This window comes from Acomys russatus, chromosome 20 (assembly GCF_903995435.1).
Source record: "Acomys russatus chromosome 20, mAcoRus1.1, whole genome shotgun sequence".
Classification (NCBI taxonomy): Eukaryota; Metazoa; Chordata; class Mammalia; order Rodentia; family Muridae; genus Acomys; species Acomys russatus.
This window is the reverse complement of record NC_067156.1, coordinates 58,375,948-58,394,968: the sequence shown is the minus strand read 5'-3', so window position 1 is coordinate 58,394,968 and position 19,021 is coordinate 58,375,948. Positions and strand designations below refer to the sequence as shown.

General features: G+C 37.9%; 1 protein-coding gene and 1 pseudogene across 1 annotated transcript in view; both read left to right on the top strand.

The window, feature by feature from the left end:
• Dcc (DCC netrin 1 receptor) overlaps positions 1-19,021 on the top strand; it is a 1,118,465-nt gene that overhangs the window by 131,003 nt on the left and 968,441 nt on the right. The window lies entirely within an intron of this gene.
• On the top strand, positions 18,227-18,705 carry LOC127204514 (ATP synthase subunit d, mitochondrial-like; annotated as a pseudogene).

Below are 19,021 nucleotides of genomic sequence, written 5' to 3'. Positions count from 1 at the left end.
GGGAATCCGCTGCGGCACGCCCCACTATGTGTGCTGAACACATGAAGCAAGGAGAAGCAAGCTGCAGGTAAGGACCCAGCATATGAGGCTACTCCTGATTTTGGTACAGATTTTTCAGGGTTGAAAAAGTCATCTTATACCCTGGAAAATATGGTACCATCTCTTGACTGGATGCCATAGGCCCCTGGCACTTCACAAGCATATCCTTTATAAGAAATATCTATATTCTGAAGAGGAATGTTGCCTTTCCTATGCTATCGAACGTGTTTGTACCCATTTCCTAGCTCCTCAATCCTAAGGTCTTTTTAGCTTAATCTGGCAAATTGATTCTTGCCAAGGCTTTGTGACTAATTGTGATCGAAAGGGTGACTTCTTCCAGATGCGTTCTTATCCTGGATATCTTAACTGAACAACAAATCCTCAGTGTTTAACGGTTACTCATGACTTACAAAACTCTTGGTAGAAAATGCCTGTAGTTAAGTCAATTAGGGTACTACTAGCCTGGAATGTGAATAAAAATTGTCTATTAAATTAGATTCAAAAAAAGGTTCTCTTTCAAAAGGCAGGTACATTACCTGTGTAGACATGCTACTGTGTTTTCTTCAGGTAACTATCATAGGAATAAAAGAAACTATCTCAAAGACTTTTGAGAAGTGAATGAAATTTGGAATTATATGTGTAGCACATATTTGTATAGAAACTATGTTTGTACATAAAGTAGTTATTTCTAGAGAAATCATGTTTTTAAATTTAATGACAGCTTACATCTTTGTTCTCAAACAAAGTAGATAAACTTTTCTATAACTATCTGTGTTTGAAAAATAACTGTGCACCAAAGACTCACTTCACAATATTGCAGAATATATCTTTGGGATCTGTTCTGTTCCCTTTGTGAAACAGACACAAACCTAGACATACCCGGGAAGAAGGGATTCAAATTAAGGGATTGCCATCATCAGATTGGCTTTCTGGCATGACTGGGCCAGTTTTTAAGCACCGACTTATATGGATGAGAGGAACCCACTGTGGATAGTGCCAAAGCTGGGCAAACAGGCCTGCACTGTTTAAGGACGTTGCTGGGGAACCCAGCAAGCTGCATTTCTCCATGGTTTCTATTATAACTCTTGCTTTAATTTCCTTCCAAAGTGGATAACAACCTAGATGCCAAATAAACCATTTCCCCCCTAAGTTGCTCTTGGTTAGTGTTTCATGAGAACAATAGAGAGAAAACTAGAACAGGCAGAGTTTGACCACCAACTTTGCCTGCATCCAAGCTTGCTCATTTTTAGGCAGAATTCTGTCTGTGGCAGAAATGAAGACATTTTGCACAGTGGCTGGTTTGCCACATTTGAAGCCATTTCCATAAGGAGGGTCATGGATGCTTGTCATCTTCTTTGAGGTAGGCTTGGTGTTGCCAGGAGTTAATCTGCCTTATTGTCAAAGAATTTTTAAAATAATAAAGACCTCTTTAAACGTCATATTGTATAGGTCTCCAAGGCTTTTTGAAGACCTTATCTAACTATTTTACCTTATCTTTCTATAGAATCATATCTATCTGTTAAACCTAGAATAAAATATCTTATGATAAAAATAGACTAGTAATTGACATGACCATGCTTTGATCAACTAACAATTACCTTGTATTACTTAATTATCCTAAACAGCCAGCAATAGCACTTTCAAAGTATTGGAAGTAAACCATGGATTATAATTGAATTATATGGGTACAATATCTCATATTAGAGTAGTGTGTGAAGAATAATTTTAAACTTGAATTATATACCAAAACTTTTTTGCATCAATATACAAAATTCTATTCCAATGAGTTAAAAATAACCTTATTTGTGAATAACAGCTAAGGCCTTAAAGTGAGAGGTAGATTAAATAATCTATTTTTGTCCTTTCATCCCTATATATTTCTATATCCTCTTTTTTTCAACCATTATCTCCATATCTACGAAAGAAAGATAAAGGAAAACAGAGTCATCCCTGAATCCATCTTGTTTTCCTTCTGAATAAGACCAATAATAACTTATAACCAACTCTCAATGAAAATAAGCATCTCTGGCCCAAGAAGGCAACCAAACCCTACCTAACCCCCTAAGGGGAATTGGAGAATCGTTCTCTTACGCCTGGAAGAAACCTTAACAGACAACATTTTCTATTCAATTGGATCTTTTTTTTTTTTGTATCAATATTTCTCAAATAAAAGTAAAATCAACACACAAAATAAAAATCTCTTATGATAAAGCTAGGGTCTATATCTTCATGTGTGTGTGTGTGTGTGTGTGTGTGTGTGTGTGTGTGTGTGTGTGTGTGTATACTACACAGAAAACAAACCAAAGTATGGGTAAAGCATAAAGTTATACCACTACCTTTGTTCATTTCTATCTATCTTCTTTAATCTCTATTATGTCTATCTTGGCCAAATCTAGCTCTGGCCCTAGCCATAAACTTAACCATAAGTTTAGGCCAGTCCTGGCCTTAGCTTTAGCCAAACCATTAATCCTTATATACCCTTACCTGTTAGTCATAATCATAGAAAAAGTTGTAACCTCAGACCTGACCTTAGACACAACCATAGCCCAGCCATAACCACAACCCTATCCCTAGTCCTAGCCACAACCCTAATAATAACCATAACTCCTCTAGCTTTGTCCTTAGCAGTAACCCTAGCTTTAGCCTCTGCCCTAATCATAACTCTATCTTTAGCCCTAATTCTAGTCATAATCCTACCCCTATCCCCAGCCCTATCTCTAAGCAATAACCATAGCTCTAGCTCTAGTTTTGGACATAACATTAGTCTTAGCCCCAGTTCTGGCTCTTCTGGGTTATGAACTCTGCTTAACTGTACTAAGGAGTCTTATATCAAAGCTCATTTTATTCCCGTTTATGTTATTTCTTGTGTCCTGGCAAGCCATATTTTGATAGTAGCCCACCATTCATAAAGAAATGCTAATATTTATCATCACTGGACCATCTATGTTCTGTATAGGCTTCTTCATAATTCATCACCTGTATTATTAACTCCTAGATGAGTAAAAATTTCCCACTATAATGTAATAATGAAGATCACTGACTTTTGAAGGGGAAACATATGTTTTCTCAGTTGTGGAGGTTCCTCTGCAAGTTTAGATGGGTTTATCATTTCCAGTCTCTGGATGACAACAGTGAGAATCAAATACATAATCACACTACTTTTTTCTTTACTTAGAAGCTAAGAAAGAATGAAGAGATGACAATCCTGTAATCTCCATCAAGGTCACACCTTCAGTCCCCTAGGAATAGGCATTTAGTTGCTGTCACCTAATAGTTCAGCCATCCCACAGTTGTGTTACTCTTTGGAACTCGTCTTCCACATATCTATTCTTGGGGAGAACTTAACTAAATGATAGCATCACTTGTACACAGGACGGTGAATATTTTTTCCCCAGGCTACAGAATCAGAAAGCATTAGCGCTGAGGTTTATTGATGCTGTGGCCTATATTTAAAGATTTGGCTCTTGCTATTCCAGATTCACATTGTTCAAGATGTCAGCTTAGTATTTCAAGTAGGAAAACAACAAACTACTAACTCATTGCATAGGAATAGGGTACAGGTGTGTGGACTTAGGTTACCAAACTATTTTAGGAATTTGCTAGCTTAGTATTCTCTTGTTTATTAAAGTGGAAAAAGGGGTTTTAAAGCTATGAATGGCAACCACAGCTCTTGAACATACATTTCTTTTAATGAAAAAGTTCTTTCTCTTTGGTCCAAATGCTTTCATTAGCAAGCAGATTCATTCCTTGGTTGTTGACTGGCAGAGAGCGCAGGCTCTGGAGCTATCAACACAAGTTGATGGTCCCACTGGGATTCTCCACATCACTGTTGGTAAAGAGGAAATGATATCAATAGTGCCATTCTAATAAGCTTATGAGAAACAAATGAGTCAATAGACTTGTAGGACAATCAGAATGGTACCTTGTTCTAATAAATACTCATAAAGTATTAACCATTTCAATTATTAGAAAAACAAGGAGCATGTCATTTCTCAGACATGCTGAATTAGCTCTTTTGGCAGCTGGGTATGCATATAAAGGATATGTAATTTTAAGGTTGTAATAATTCTTTTTTTAAAAAATTTATCAATACCTATACTAAACAATATATTCTGATATTTGGTATTTGACTCTATATCAAACATTTTAGTTTTTAAAACTCAATTCTTTGGGTTTTCTTTTCATATAACTGTTTTGAAGACTTCAAGGGATGAGTAAAATTTCTTTCATATTACCTGCAAAGTAATGCATTTTTCTTTCCAGAATTTGTATCATGCTACACCATAGAAGAGCTTAAATTGAAAAAGATTTATTTTTTACAAGAATGTCATTGTGTGCCATATCTTCTCATTTCCTATGGAATGGAAAAAATTTTTTGTACTTAAATTCTGGCACAACTAAGGAAAATACACATACTTATTGAGGCTTAAATATTTTGTTTCATTCGCATGTAGATTAATTTCATTAAATTCTTAAACTGTCTTTGGCAGAAACAGTTGTTGATTCAACCTATGGGAATGAAGTGGTGATATAAGAATTTGACTATTGTCAGGGTGTATGCCAATTTTCCTACATGTGTCTGAGAGGCTGCATCCCTTTTCCTTTTCAAATGTTGTACATTTGACACTTTCTGCCTCCTATATGCAGCCTGTAGGTGACAATCTCTCTTATAGCATTTGACACCTGGAGCCACTAACCGTAAGTTAGAATCTTTGCCTCTCTAAGAAAGAGATTACCCTTCATTCGGTTACTTGTAGAATTATTGTTGAAAAGGATTTATATTCACTATATAAAGGTTTTCAATTACTTCAGTGATTCTTTTGGTATTCTTCATTATATTGCTAATTACCATGCATGTAGTGTAGCATTATTTACTTTTGTTGGAGGAATTCAGCTTTATGGAGGTTGAGGATTTTGCTCACTCTGTACTTTTGCCTCTCTGTGCTCACTAACCCTCCACACGTGTTGTCACATGGCTAACTGGGAATCTATTTGGCCACATCCACTTCCATAAATCACTTTCTCATCTTCCTAAGAGAGCTTTACTATGATTTGGCGAGACAGTATTATATAAATATATATATATACATATATATTATTATATATATACATATATATTACTATATATAATATATAACTTGTTGTAACCCTGTGATATATTTCATTTACCTTCTCATTCTAAATGTTCATTTATTTAATTACCTACATACTTCACCCAAAGCCCCTATCCACTGCCTGTATCTCTGACCACCTATTGACACTGGTTCATAGCCTATTGATATCATCATCTATGGTCATGCTGTTAAGCAGATTACCATATAATGAGCAATGTAAGTAGAACCCTCTGTTTCTCTTATCAATCTGGTGACTCCAGGCATGTTACATACCTTTGGCTTGAAAGAATCCTCTCCTTTACATGTCTGCATGTCATTGGATTGAGAGGGCAGCCTAACTGCAGTAAAACCTCGTCTCAAGATTCTTGATTTAATTACAAGTGGAAGCTCCATTTGGCAGGTGAGGCCACATTCATGATGAGGATGGATTTGTGTGTCATGAGAGCATTGTTAAGCCCATGGTCTCTGTACTCCTTCCTTGTTTAACTTCTTCATTGCAGTAGAGTATTTTCTTCACTCACCTTTGGAAAGAGTACATAGAATGTAAGTATTTAGAAAAATTTGCATGTTCAAACTGTTTGCATTCTACTTTAAAAGCCATCAACCATTTGTTTTGGGATAGATTTAGATGTCAGAAATGATAACTACCAGTATTTGGTAAGGGATGCACTTGCTGGTTCTCTTTTAAAAGCCTAAAGAAATTTTAATACCATAACCTAATGTGTGATCTTTCTATGAAAAATCTTGCAGATCATCTAGCATTTGCTCTTGTTTAAGGGATTCAACTTGCAGTTGTGTCTCCAGTGGAATAAAAATACTTATTCTACCTTATTTCAAGGTTCATTCCTTGTCTGTAGTCTGAGTGAATGGACCAAATGATGGATGAAAAGACTTGTCTTATTCTTTTTTCTACCTGTAAAAAAATTTTTTTATTAATTTATTCATATTACATCTCGATTGTTAGCCCTTCCCCGTTTCCTCCCATTCTTCCCTCCCTCCCATTTCTCCCCTTCTCCCCTCCCCTATGTCTGTGACTGAGGGAGACCTCCTCCCCCTGTATATGCTCTCAGAATATCAAGTCTCTTCTTGGTAACTAGCTATCCTTCCTCTGAGTGCCACCAGGTCTCCCCATCCGGGGGACATGATCAGAAAAGGGGCACCAGAGTTTGTGTGAGAGTCAGATCTCACTCTCCACTCAACGGTGGAGAGTATCATGTTCGTCGGCTAGGTCTTTGTAGAGGTTCGAAGCTTACTGCCTATTTTCTCCTTGGCTGGTGCCTTAGTTTGAGGAGGACCCCAGGATCCAGATCTGCCTGTCATAAACTTCTTCTTGTAGGTTTCCAGGACCTTGTGGGTCCTACTATTTCCTCTTTCTTCCATGCTACTCTTGCCTAAAGTCTCAATCAGATATCCTCTCCTCTGACCCACTTTCTTGGTAAGTAAAGATTTTCATGGTACATATCCCTTGGACTAGTGTTTTGATATAAGTGAGTATATACTGTTTGTCTCTTTTTGCTTCTGGGTGAACTCACTCATGGACATATGCTCAACCATGTTCATAGCTGCTCTATACATAATAGCCAGAACATGGAAACAGCCTAAGTGGCCCTCAGTAGAAGAATGGACTAAGAAACTGTGGTATATTTACACGATGGAATACTACTCAGCTATTAAAAACGAGGAATTCCCGAAATTTGTGGACAAATGGATTGATCTAGAAATTATCATAAAGACCTGTCTTATAATTGTCTGATTTCTGGACATGTGATTGTCAGCCTTCTTTTCATTAAAACACCAGTCTAAGTGCCCTTTCTTATGAAGACGATTCATTCTGTTGGCTGATTCTTGGTATATCACACAGTATTTCATCAGTCTTATTTAGACTCATAACACAGAAACTCAGCTTCTGGCTTATCATGCTTCCTTCTGGCATGAGAGTTCATCTGAATATAATGTTATTTTCTGAAGAGAGAGGAGCAATTTAGAATAAACACTCAGTCTTACCAAAACTTTATTCTATTACTGCTGGTCTTTTAAATTAATATTTTCAAGGTGAACTTTGCATCTTATACAGTAATAGCAAATTCCATGGATAGAAGTTCTAATTTCATGCAAACTTTATAAGTTCTGTGGTTGGAAGGCACGTCATTGACCTCTGCTCCACCTCAGCTTCATCTCCTGCCAAGTGTCAGTTGCTGGACTCCTTGGAAGTTCTTAAGCTCACATAGGTATCATAGATTGCCTTAGTTACTTTCTTTGGAGCTATAATCGAATCTCTAATGGAAGAAACTTAGAAATTCATTTTATGTTTTAGGGAAATCAGTCTGTGATAGCTGGTAAAGCAAAATGGAAGGTGTTCCCTCCACAGCAGCGTTGGAAGCCCTCAGTAGTCACTGCTGTGCTTTGATGCATTAGGAAGCAGAAAGTGCTCACACCCTTAAGGTCTGACCCACAGAGACTCAGTTCCTCCGGCTTCTCTCTTCTCCAAGTTTCTACAACCTCAGTCAACAGGGCCTCTTGCTGAGGATGACCATGCATTCAAACACATCGGCCTGTGGGGTATGTTGCACTCTCAAAGTATAGTTGTGGTTTTTAGGGATTGCCTCCAGCAGATTCATGGAAAGAGCAAAAGGAACCAGCAACGGCTTCTTTTCCTTTCAATTGCCACATACAGCCCTTTTGACTATTTTCACCTAAATGTCTGTGGCTTTTGTTATTTGATTGTGCCCATGTAAGATTGGGTTTTTTAGGCTCCTCTAATGATTTTGTGATTACTTGGTCTTGGAGACTTCAGAGATTTTTTTTTTAAATCTCTACAACCTGTGATTCAATGTGATACCATTGTTCTCGTTTTTCAGACTTGAGACTCGAACATTTTACATGTGTATGGAAGATCTGTGATATTTATAGCACAGTAGCAATCCCTTCATAGCATTACATGCAGCTTCTTCTGTGTTCTGGAATGCATGGCAGTCTGTTTCAGTTAATAAAGGAATATGGTAAGGAACAGCAGATATATGCATAAAGACTGCAAAGGCACTACCAGGGTAGGAATGGTTCTTAACTTTTCAAAACCACAGAATAACCAAGCAGGTGGTTTGCTTTCAGATTAAATAATCACTTTATAGCCCTGCTGGGCATTAGTTATCCATCATCACAATGTGGACTGCATGGCTTGAGCGAATTGTAGGATTGAATGCAGAATGCAGTGGGAATGTGGCACTAAAGGAGTTATTTCTTCCATCCTATGAAATGTATTTTAGTCTAGCAGATAAATTCTATCATTAGACATTTTTATGCACTGTCTGGCTGTGTACTGGCACCAAGAGCTTTTACCGAACCCCACACCCCTTTACGAAATACAAGAGAACAAATAGCAAGTCTTGTTGAGCAGCAGAAGACCTGGGGAATACTACAAAATAAACAGATCTCTTCCTACAGAGACATTTGTATTCAAAATAGAAAAGGGTGCTTTGCTAGTTGTTTATGATACTAAAGAAGATAATGGCAGTATAATTAGAAAAACAATTATAAAAATGTATAAATAATGGATTTAATATATTGCAGATTTGAGTGAAATTTCTAGAAAAGCCTAAAGTATAATAAGCAACCAGAATTCAAAGGGCAGAGAAAAAAATTTAAGTGGCATAAAAATGTGACTTATAACAGTAAGACACCTGTTTCCAAGCCAAGTGGATAATTCAAAGGTTGAATGTGGTATAAAAATGAATACAAATAGGACTAAACTGATGATTTCAAATTTGAAAGTAACTATTTTTGGTATTAAAATATAAGATACTGATATGATAGGATGCATCATGTGTACAGAAGGGGAAAAATGCTACCATTCTTTTTTTTTTCTGTTGGTATTTATCTTGCCATCTTTATAAGATTGTACATATAGTTTGGACTAAAACTTCTCAAAGTTTAACAAGGAGGTAGGCACTCTTAGCCTTGAAATTGGGTATGTGCCAGAAGTTTTAACTCAGAACCATGATTGTGGTTTAAGACCAGGTCTGTGTGTGTGTGAGCTTCTAGTTTCAAATCTGTTCCAACTGATGCTAAGGAGGGATTCCCTGCTCTTTTCAGGGTGCAGTACTGGGGCTTAGGACTATTGAGACCTGGAGGAAGGGAGCCTAGGCCCTTCAGCTGGTATCACAAAATAAAAACCATCTGATTCATAAAAATAAGCACCTAGTACACGTTAAAGGAAAGACACAAACGCTGAAGATATTTGTCCTTCTTCTAGTCATTAAAGATGGATTGTCTAATTATGCCTCTGAACACCTAGGAAGAGCATATCCAGCCTTGGGAAGCACCCTGGCTCATTTTGGTTCAGCACCACGTTTTACTCATCATAAAGATAGAGTATGAACCACAAATCTCTGAGACTTAATCTGTTAATTATTGACTAGGAGAAGGATTTATGGGAAATGGTAGGTTTCAGCTTTAATAAATAATGGGGTTGGTTCTGCCCAATGACAGATATGTGTAATTCTCATTAAACTCAGGGGCAGTTAAATAACCGAATCAAAGCAAAATGGTATCTTTTATAGAATGTTCTGATTTCATAAATTATTCACCATCCCTAAAATGCTGGCGACATATTCTATTGTTCTCTGTGGAGAACACAAAGTGTTTTTGTGTTAGATGTAGCGACATGCTTTAATGTAGAATATACAACTGGGAGGCTGTGTAAAATGTGTCCACCCAAAAACTGCCTTTAACAATTTTTAAAGATGCTACCAAATATTGTAATCTGCATAAACTATAAGGGTTGCTAGATAGCTAGAAAGCTATTTGCCTATTTCTGAGTTTTCCAAGTATTAAATTTTGCCAGTTATTTTTACCAGATTATAACAACAGCCAATAAGATGAAAACAGTAGTTGAGATATCTAAAGAGAATCCTGTTAAAGGTAGGTAGAACCCTGAGGGCTGCACAGTATTAAAACACCTTACCAGGAATTGTTAAACTGAGCATGATCTTTGTTTCACTATTATCAGGGCCTAGAATTGCTTCCATCTCATTGGCTATTGGCAACAGTATTTGATGTAAGAATGCAAATGAGGAAGTAGTGATTGACTATGGCGTGTGTGGAGTATTACCTTTGCTATGGGATAATCCTGGATAGAAGGGACAGAGGTATACATGAAGGAACCATAATTAATATCTGTTGTTCTTTTGTAGAAATCTTCATGCAAATTGGCATTGAATTGACATTGGCCGCTATTTAATCTGCAAGACACTGTCTGCTTATTCCTAAATGTGGAAAAGTGTTACCCTGTAGACACTGGTATTTGAATATTTAAATGCAAAGTTTCAAGCTACAATGAAACCACCTGCTCCATCTTGCTGTTTCCAGGCAGGAGGCATCCATAAAATTGTTTTATTAAAGCAGGAGTCTAGAGATCAAAGAAGTTCATTGTCTTCTCTGCAAGCCTCAAATTCAAAAAGGATATTCACTGTCAATTTGATATCAGAGATTTGGTCCATCTTAAAAGAAATATTGCAAGAGAGGAGATTTGAAACACTGCTTCAGGATTGACACCTTTACCTTCTTGTTTCACTCTCCCCCCTCATCCTTCTTTTTACTTTACTGCTATAAGTTCTGTTTCTATGATTATAGTTACCTGGAATACATATTAATGTCTAGGTTCTTGTTGACTCTCTAATTCTGTGTTTATCAAATATTAATAAGCGCATGAATTACCTTAGAAAAGTCTAGTAAATCAGGGGAAGACAGAGAAGGTCTGCTTAAACAAATTTGAAATGGTATGGGGTCTTGGTCCAGGGTAGATTCTGTAACTTCAGGAAAAGGGTAAGTTTTGATTTATTACTTTGTTGTATTGTTGTTGTTTAGAGGGCACCATAGTATTTGAGTGGAAAAAATTATAATCTGACCGGGTATCATTTTCTTTTTTAAAAATATGTTTTAACTTATTCAGATTACATCCCAATTGTCATCCCCTTACTTATATTTTCCTGTTCCCACCCTCCCTCCCTCTTCTGCCCTATTCTTCTTCCTCAGACCTCTGACGGGGGAGGGGGCCTCCTCCCCCACCATATGACCACAGCGTGTCAGGTCTCATCTGGATAGCCTGCATCTCCTTTTTCTGTGTGCCCTCAAGGCCTCCCCACCTAGGCAAAGTGATCAAAGTTGGGGCACCAGAGTTCATGTCAGAGGCAGTCGCCACTCCCCCTACAGCTGTGGAGAATGAAGTGCTGTCTACTGGCTATGTCTGAACAGGGGTCTAGGTTCACTGCATGAATTGTCCTTGGTTGGTGCAACAATTTGTGCAGGCTCACCTGAATCTAGATCTGCCAGCCTTGATGGTCTCCTTGTGGGCTACTGAATCCTCTGGGTCCTTCCATCCCCCCCCCATTTTTTCATAACACTCTCATAGCCACACCCAGAGTCCAGTTACAGCCTGGTATCATTTTCTATAATTATTCTCCTTACTATAGTATTTTCCTGCATCATGAGGCAAAGCTTTGATGCTTAATGTAGGGAACTAAGAGTGCACTTGAGGCAAAGGAAGCCTGTGAAGTGAGATAAAAATAACTGTTATGTGCTGAGATCTCAAAAACATAAGTAAATCTTCCTGTTGAATTAGAAAGATTGATTCTCAGTAGCCTGTGGAAAAGGGCACCAGCAATCCTTGCCTTTGAATTTGTTCATTGCTGGGAGGAGGTGTTTATGTCTGTAGCCAGTTTGTCCATAAGTTGTATTTGTTGTTAATGGGACCTTTCCCCACTCATAACACACATTCCCCCCTCTACACAGGGATACTGACACACTCCATCTAAGTAAGGGTTCAGCATTCACCAGTCCCCCTTCTGCACAGGAATCACAGAACATAGAAGCATTACCTTGGGGTGTGATCTGTCTCATCTGAATGTCATGGCTTACCAAGCCCAAGCCCTGACACTGTTCATCTCTCCTTTGTGAAGATATCAGTTGTGACATTCTACATTTATATGATGCTTCTACAGCAAAAGGGAATGCAGACTATTTATTAAGAGCACTATAAACATTTTAACATAGTATTTTTATAGGTTTTCTGTAAATACAATTAGAGTTGAATTAATTTGAAATGATAGTAGTCCTTTTACCTTGTTTTGAGGTTTGCAACGGTGTTGTTGGGTTATTTAATTGCCTACTAATGTAAAAATATCATTGTTAGTAAAGCATAAATCATGGCAATTTTGTCCCACTAGAGGCTAAAAGCAGCACAAGATGTGGTAATTAAGATACACTAATAGACCTGGCAGTTTCTATAATAGGAGCTTTTAACAAGGTGGAAAAGAGCATGTCATCTTTCATGCAACAGAAAGACAACAAAGAAAATAGGAGATTTTCTTCATATGAAAGAAATCACCCGCTCAAAAAACCATATCCAGGCAGTAGGTCCTTTGTCATTCTCTCTGTGTTTTCCTGGCCACCTGAAAACTTATGAGTACAACTTTAGGTTGAGAATTAGGTGTATAAACTAAACTAAGTAAAGGGGTTTCCAGCTCAAAGCCTAATGGTTTTGTTTTCTTGACCATGAAATAGAAAGCTGTTTGTGGGGGCTTGGGAGCAGACATGAGACTAGGGGCAGGTACCTTCCCTTGAAAGGGATCTGACTACTAGCTCTTATTATTTTATTTTATTTTATTTTATATTTTTTGTTTCAGGAAGACCCTCACAAGCTGTCTAACTACTACACTTTTCCTATATTTTAGAATTTCTCTTTCCTGTCTTGTTGGTCATAAGTTGCTGATGTTTGGGTTGGTACAAAGGACATTATTTGACATGGGGCAGAAGGAGGAACAGAAAGAGTTTAAAGACTTGACACTCAGTTTGAAGGAAAAGGATAAAAACCAGGACCCCAGAACATCTGACTTTGAAAGTATAGGTTTAGGTTAACATGACTTTCAAAGCTGATGCATGCAACAACTGAGCAGGAACGACCGTGATCAGTTTTCCCCTTGACACTTATTAAATCCACTTAGTATTAATTAAAAATGTGTGTACACAGGAAGGTCCTATGCTGCAGAGGCCAGCACTTCAGGTCTACTTGATGGCTCTGCCCTTACATGGAGCCTTTCATTAAGACTCTCAAGGTGCTTGCAGAATATTAACTTCATTTCTTAGTTAAGTAATTTTTTTCTATATAAAATAAAACAAAAGTAATGATCAGGCCTAACGAAGTAGTTCAGCATTTGTGGTTTCTACAAAAGGCCTGGTTTTGGTTCACAGCCCTCTAACATCAGGGGCTCACATCTGCCTGTAACTCTAATTCTTGCTTCCTAATATGTTCTCCTTGCCTCCCTGGGGCACCTGCAAGTACAAGGTGCACATACATACACTTAGTCACATACATATACATACATAAGCATGGTCTAACTTTGTTTCTTTATTGATTCATTGAGTTAATGTTATTGGATGGTTCAGATGGGGGTCTAACTTTTCATGATAAGAGAAATAGCATATGGAAGCAAAAGCAGGAACAAGTCGTGCCAACAAGTATTCATATATAGTTGAATTTTTTGGTCTGTCAGGACAGGCACTGTATAGGATAAGAAAGTGCAAGTTTAAGTGTTTTGTGGTGTTGACCGAGGGCAAGAAGTAAGGAAAGAAGGCAATATTGCAGAAAACGTGAAGGGCAGGGACTGAGAGCAGTGGAAGCTCAGGCGGGTTTGGAAAATGGAGCTTAGAGTGTGGGTCAGGGACACACAACCAAACAGAAAGAGAGAACAACAGGGCACCAGACCATGAGAGCCAAGACAGAAAGTTTGAATTTTTGGGTAAATAGAAGTACTAGAAAGGGAAACTGACGAAAGGAAGACTCTTAAGCAAAAAGAATTGTGAAGATCATGTTAACCTGAAATGGTTTCCCTTGAAGTAGTAGTTCTGTGGATCTCTGCATATGAGCACATGGCAGAACATTGCCCAAATTTGTTCCCTTGGTCAATGTCCTCAGTTTGAGCCATAGGAATAATCATTACACGCTCGTAATCCCAGCACTCCAGGAGTCAGAGGCTGGCAAATCTCTGTGAGTTTGAGACTAGCCTGGTCTACAAAGTTAGTCCAGGATAGTCAAGGCTACATAGAGAAGCCCTGTCTTGAAAAAACCAATCAACCAAACAAACAAAAACCCAAACAAACAAACAAACAAAAAACTGAGTGAGCGATACAGGACAGCCTCCTACATGTTTTCATGAGCCTCTACATATGCAATTATTTTAAAAGATATTCAGGAACTAATGTCTTCAAATGGACACAGTACAGATTATTTTAGCTTGAACTGAAACAGAGGTTAGAGATGAAGATATTTGAGTATGCTGATGAGGAATACCCATAACCATAGAGACAAGGGTAATGCCAGGCAGATGTGTGTTTTGTGCGCAGAATTAACAGGACTTGATGAAACAATAGAAATGTAGAATTTAAGAAACAGGATACCAAAGAGAGATCAGAGATCTGCTTGAGCAATTGGCTGGGATAACAATGTTGGTATGTTGAAGGTGGGATGATTACAATACCACAGTTAGGTGGTTATTATTGTCTGGAATACAGAAGAATGAGACTAACATAAACTTAGAATTTGTAGGTGCATTAGGCACAAAACTAATGTGCCTAAGGTTATGCCCTGAGACAAATAGTGATCAGAAATAAAAGAAAGAGCAAGAATCACTGATGTACAATGAAAACCAACCAAGAACTATAGCATTAACACATATAGGGAACAATTATCCTATAAAGCAATGGTAATATTACAAATAGGTTTGAAACTTTGAGCAGAAAGTTACTATTTAAATTTAGCAATATTAAGCCATCAAAATGTCCCAGCTGGAAAAGGTGCTTGCAACCAAGGCTGACAACCAGAGTTCTATCTCCTGTACTCACATGGTGCAAGGAAAGAATTGACTCCTGAAAGCTGTTCTCTGATCAGCATGCATGTGACATAGGACACATTCATACAACAAATAAGCGCACACACATACACACATACATATGCACACACATGCAAATGTACACACATACATACAGGCATGCACATATACACACACACACACAGACTGAATAGGCAAATGCATTATTTTTTTCATTATCAATCCAGTATCTTGATTATATTGGCAACACTAAAGGCCAGTTGGGTTAGTGGGACTGTGGATGTCTGGGAGAAGACTAATCAAATAAACCCTAAGAAGGGAAATCTAGTTGTAACTAGAAATAGTTGTAGATCAGAATAGTTGGTTTAGGAGCAAGATGACTTGATATATTCCCTTGGTCAATGAGGGAGTCAAAAGGTCAAAGATACAAGAGAAAAGAGGAAAATTATTAAAGGTTCACAGTCTTTGATTCTCCACAGTTATGTGCAGAGCAGTGACTGACTCTGACATGAACTCTGGTACCCGATATTTGACCACCTCCTCTGGGTGGGGAGGCTTGAGGGCACTCAAAGAAAGAATAAGTAGGCTACCAAGATGAGATGTGATAGCCTATGACCATATATAGAGGGGGAGGGGGTCCCCCTTGGTCACAGACCTAGGGGAGGGGAATATGGGGAAAGTGGGAGGGAGGGAGGAACAGGCAGAATAAAAGTGATGAGATAACAATTGAGTTGTAATCTGAATAAATTAATTTTAAAAAAGGTTCACAGTACTTAAGAGACAAGGAATCACATTCTGGATGTGAGAGACTGGATGAATTCAGCTCAGAGAGAAGCAAGAATAAATTATCTAGTGAAACAGAAAAGATGCATCTTGTAAGAGATGGAGTGATCCATGGCTTTCTCTTTTCTTATTACTGATGTGGGAGCAAGAGACCATAAGAGTAACAGAGAGGTATAGAGAGGTGTATATACGGAAATTTCATTTTATCAATAGGACTGAGAAGCAGATTGTGTCAGGATGAGAGTAGTATCATCAGGAAGTATGTGTTACTTTCTCTAAAAGGATTCTGAGACTCTGGTGAAACACAGGATGGAGCTATACTTGGAATCCAGCCTCTGACACACAGAGGTCTGTACTTCTAGAGAAAGTGCAGGGCAACAGATGGCGCTTGCAAAGTCATGACTTATCATAGCCAGTTCAGGCTCAGCCAAGATCACAAAACCACACACACTTCTGTAAAAGGTTGAGGACACAACATAAACTGATGACCAGTCAGTGATAGTAATAAGCTGGAAGAAGGAGATTTCTAAGGAAAAGAAGGAAGGAGGGAGATATAGAAATGTAGATCACATAAGAAGAGAAACAAATCATACAAGGTGGCTAAGGGAATTTGACATTTGCCTATGAGACAAACAGTTATTCTCATAGCTCCTCAGAGGCAGATATTTACGTTTTCTTTCTTTCTTTTCTTCTTTGTTTCTTTCTTTCTCTTTGTCTTTCTTTCTTTCCTTCCTTCCTTTTTAAAACTTTTTTCTTTCTTAACATATACATTTACATTATATTACACGTATATATAATAAGCTACTAACAGCAAGAAGAACCACGAAACAATCAAGAATTGTATAATTGTTACATTCATTGCGTTTTGGCTATTTGTATTTGACAGCCTTAAAGAGAACATGTTTCCTATATTGGCGAGTCTAAAATTCTGAACGTAAATTAATATCTTTCATATCTCATCCTTACAACATCTTAACCTCTAAAAAAACTAGGCTTAATTGTAAACTAAGCAACCTGGTCTTGAACCCAATCAGAGACTTCAGAAGGAATAAAATTAATTATCTGAGTAGACAGGAAGTGCAGATTAGTAGCTTCAAAAATGAGAAGACGACAGAGAGAGTTTGCTGCCTGAACATTCACCCAAAACTTTCTATAACATTGGAGCATGGAGCATCATCTTCAGCCTTCTGGCCCAATATATCTGACAGACATATTTGTGAGGCAGGAACTATTGAGCACTTGGTTACCCTGTCTTGCAAGAAATTGGCCATCGACTCTGCCTGCATTCAAGCCCATTTTTAGGCAGAAGTCTGTCTGTGGCAGAAATGAGGACATTTTGCTTAATGGCTTGTTTGCCACATTTGAAGCCATTTCCATAAGATGGTTCTTTGGTGCTATCATCTTCTTTGAGGTGGGCTGAGTGTTGCTAGGAGTTAGCCTGTCTCATTGTTAAATCATCTTTAAAATAATAAAGACCTCTTTAAATGTAATAGTCTGTAGATCTCTGACGTTTTTGAAGAACTTATCTATTTTACTTTATCCATCTATAGGTTCATATCCATCTCTTTAAAATAGGATGTATAGTTATGCTAAAAGTAAATTTCTCTTTTTCTTTATCTTTCTTTCTTAGGTTTGGTGATATGGGTTGAAAAGAAAGAAGAGGGAATATAGAAATATATAGGTATGAGAGGACAAAAAGTAAACAATTTAATCTACTCCACTTAATGCCTTAATTGTTACTCACTAGGTTTTTTTTTAATTCACTGGTATAGAATTTTGTATATTGATGCAAAATACGTTTAATTTTGATACAATGGTATCATCTTCAAATTTAAAATTATTATTGACGTACTATAAATACATACATACATATATATATATATATTTCTACTTTAATATGAAGTATTGTACCTATACAACTCAAGTATAATGCAAGGTTTACTTCTCTTAGTTTGACAGTGCTATTGAAGGCTGCTTAGGATAATTAAGTAATACCAGTTAATTGTTAGTTGATCAAATCATGATTATGTCAAGGACTAGTCTATTTTTGCATTTTTCCTATGACAAGATAGGTATACTTTTGCTTTTTGTTTAACATTTTAATTTTGTTGGGTATTATGCTCTCTTTTAAGATTTCTTCCTAGTAACTCTCCTTGAGATTGTGGGACAGCAATTCCTAGTGGCTGTTCCTGCCAGCCTTGTTAGAATGGTAGTGTCACTATCATAGTACTACAAAAATCCAAGGGATATTTATTTTATAATTCATTCATAAATAGAACTCAAAATATAAGAAAAATAATCAAATATTTGGTGGCAGGTTCTCTTTTTTTAAGATTTGGTTTAAAGAACACACTTTCGTTCCTTGCTGCCGGAGACACCGCTCTGCCGGCGTCGGTGAAGGATCCCAAGATGGCTGGTCGTAAACTTGCTCTAAAAACCACTGACTGGGTAGCTTTTGGCGAGATCATGCCCCGAAACCAAAAGGCAATTGCAGACTCCCTAAAGTCCTGGAGTGAGACCCTCCACACCAGGTTGGCTAATCTGTCTGAGACACCACCAGCGATTGACTGGGCTTACTACAAGGCCAGTGTGGCCAAGGCGGGCTTGGTGGATGATTTTGAAAAGAAGTGTAACGCCCTGAAGATCCCGATGCCTGAGGATAAGAACACGGCCCTGGTGACAATGAGGAAAAGGAGGATATGAAGAACTGTGCTGAGTTCGTGTCTGGATCCCAGGTCAGGATCCAGGAATATGAGAAGCAGCTGGAGAAAATGAAGAACATAATTCCCTTTGACCAGATGACCATTGATGACTTGATATTCCCAGAAACCAAGCTAAACAAGTAGAAGCACCCATACTGGCCCCACCAGCCCATCGGGAACCTGTGAGGCAGGCCAGGACTGAGCCCCGGCCGCATTGAAATAAAACATTTACACAGTGGAAAAAAAAAAAGATTTGGTTTAAAAATATCTAATTGTAGGTAACTTGACTGCTATGAGAAGAAAGAAAAAAAAAAGAGAACTTGTAAGAACTGCTCACAGTGATAACACTGTTAGAGGCTGAGGTCCTAAGAAGCAAAGATTCGAATCAAGATGTCGTAAGCAGAGACGAACAAGACACTAGCTAGCCTTTCCTTGATAGGGGTCACAGTTTACGCAGTATTCGATCAAGCTAATGACTGGTGTCTCTAAGTCCTCTGTAGGT